Here is a 2587-nt window from a genome sequence, read left to right as displayed (position 1 = left end):
CCAGAAAATGTGCTGCTTCCTGCTGCGGTCGGCAAGACTTTGGATGCACGCTCTGTTGCAGTGGAGCCCAGCAAAGGTAATTTCAGAGATACTGAATGGTTACCTTTGTAAACTGTTATGGGGTGAACTGGATGGGGAGAAGCGGAGTGAAGTAAGCACTCAGAGTAATGACACGCCCGTTGTCTTTTGTTAGGGGTCTTGCCAGCAGCAGGAAAAGAGAAGAAGGAAGAGAATGACTTTTCCTGGGGAGATGATGACTTTTCCTGGCTTTTGGAGGTACCTACTGTGGAGGGGGCAGTGAGGTCGCCCTGGATCAACATCTTCTGAGTTCCTTTCGCTGTGCTGCTACTGTTGCCACATGCTTGTAGTTTGCCTCTGGACATGCCAGTGCTGCAGACCAACTGTTCAGTGAGTGCTGGGACAAAGTGAGGTCCAGCTGATATTTCGGCTCTCCTTGCAGCTTACCTCCAAGCTGGATTTCTAGAGCAAAGCAGTAAAGCTTTCTGCTGCTTACTGTTCTCTGAAGTGCTTCAAGACTGGTGTTGTGCGGATTGCTGTTTTCCACCTCACAGCCTGCTTTCCCGGATCCATGAATATCAAATGGTTCCCCTATGCCCTACCATCTAGACATGTATTTCTTCTGCCTAGGTTCTCTCTGGAATGGGAGAGGGTATTTCATGTCCTTTTGAAAGCTCTGCTCAAGAGAGAGGCCAAATGTGCTGGTTGTGTGTGCCCGTTTCCTTCCTTTTGTCACCCAATCCCGCTCATTAGTCCTGTTGGCTGAAGCAGAAGTGTTGTGCCTGCAAGTGTGTTGAGAAGGAGGCTGTGCCAGTTCTCAGCTGTGTCTTTTAAATTCCACAGAATGATTCCAAAGGTCCGAAGAAAGGGTCAATCAATCTGAGGCTTTGTGCTGCAGTCCGCAAGAATTTGAATGCGAGCTCTGTGGCACTGGAGAACAGCAAAGGTAATGCCAGAGGGACTAAATGGCTACCTTTGGAAACTTCTCTGGGGTGACGTGGCTGGGGAGAAGGAGAGTGAAATAAGCACTCAGAGCAATGACATGCCCGTTGTCTTTTGTTAGGGGCCTTGCCAGCAGCAGGAGAAGACGAAAAGGAAGACAGCGACTCTCCCTGGGATTCAGAGGTACCTACTCTGGAAGAGGCAGTGAGGTCCCTCTGCATCTGTGGCTTCTGGGCTCCTTTCTCTGTGCTGTCACTTTTGCCACATGCTTGTACCTTGCCTCTGGCCATGCCAGTGCTGCAGACAAACTGTTCAGTGAGTGCTGGGACAAAGTGAAGTCAAGCAGATGTCCTGGCTCTCCTTGCGGCTGACCTCCAAGCTCAATTTCTAGAGCAGAGCAGTAGAGCTTTCTGCTGCTTACAGTCCTCTGAAGTGCTACAAGACTGGCATTGTGAAGATGGCTGTTTTCCACCTCACAGCCCCCTTCCCTGCAGCCATTAATGTCAGAGGGACGACCGTATGGCGTACAGTCTAGAGAAGTATTTCTTCTGCCTAGGTTCTCTCTGGATTGAGCAGGGGTATTTCAGGTCCTTTTGAAAGCCCTGCTCAAGAGAGATGCCTAACGTGCTGGCTGTGTTTCCCTGTTTTTTCCTTCTGTCACCTAATCTGTCTCATGGGGCCTCTTGGCTGAAACAGAAGTGTTGTGCATGGAAACGGGCTGAGAAGGAGGTTTTGCCGGTTCTCAGACATGTCTTTTCAATTGCACAGACTGATGCCGAAGGTCCTCAGGGTGTTCCAATAAACGTGTCTCTTCTTTCTGCATTCGGCAATAAATTGGATGCACGCTCTGTGTTTGTAGGGAGCTGCAAAGGTAATTTCAGAGGGACTAAGTGGTTGCCTTTGTGAACTTCTCTGGGATTATATGCTTGGGGAGAAGCAGAGTGAAATATGATAAGCACTCAAAGACATGCCTGTTCTCTTTTATAAGGAGTCCTGCCAGCAGCAGGAGAACAGCAGAAGGAAGACAATGATTTCCCCTTGGATTCTAAGGTACCTACTCAGGAGGGGGTAGCAAAGACCCTCTGGATCAACTGCTTCTGGGCTCCTTTCCCTGTGCTGTTGCTTTTGCCACATGCTTGTACCTTGACCCAGGACATGCCAGTGCTACAGACAAACTGTTCAGGGAGTGCTGGGACAAAGTCAGGTCAAGCTAATGTCCTAGCTCCCCTTGCAGCTGACCTCCAAGCTGGATTTCTAGAGCAAAGCAGTAAAGTTTCTTGCTTCTTACAGTCCTCTGAAGTGCTACAAGGCTGGTGTTGTGAGGATTGCTGGTGTCCCCCTCACAGCCTGCTTTCCTGGTTCCATTAATGTCAAATGGTTCCCCTATGCCCTACAGTCTAGAGATGTCTTTCTCCTGCCTAGGTTCTCTCTGGATTGAGCAGGGGTACTGCATCCCCTTTTTGAAAGCCCTGCTCAAGAGAGATGCCGAATGTGCTGGCTGTGTTTGCCCATTTTGTTCCTTCTGCCACCCAATCCTGCTCCTTAGGCCTGTTGGCTGAAGCAGAAGTGTTGTGCAGGAAAGTGTGTAGAGAAGGAGGCTGTGCCAGTTCTCAGGCGTGCCTTTTAA

This window comes from Empidonax traillii, unplaced genomic scaffold (genome assembly GCF_003031625.1).
Source record: "Empidonax traillii isolate 1590-97213 ecotype Southwest subspecies unplaced genomic scaffold, ASM303162v1 scaffold1518:size97226, whole genome shotgun sequence".
In the NCBI taxonomy this organism is placed as follows: Eukaryota; Metazoa; Chordata; class Aves; order Passeriformes; family Tyrannidae; genus Empidonax; species Empidonax traillii.
The sequence above is the reverse complement of the archived record's forward strand: the minus strand, read 5'-3'. Positions refer to the sequence as shown.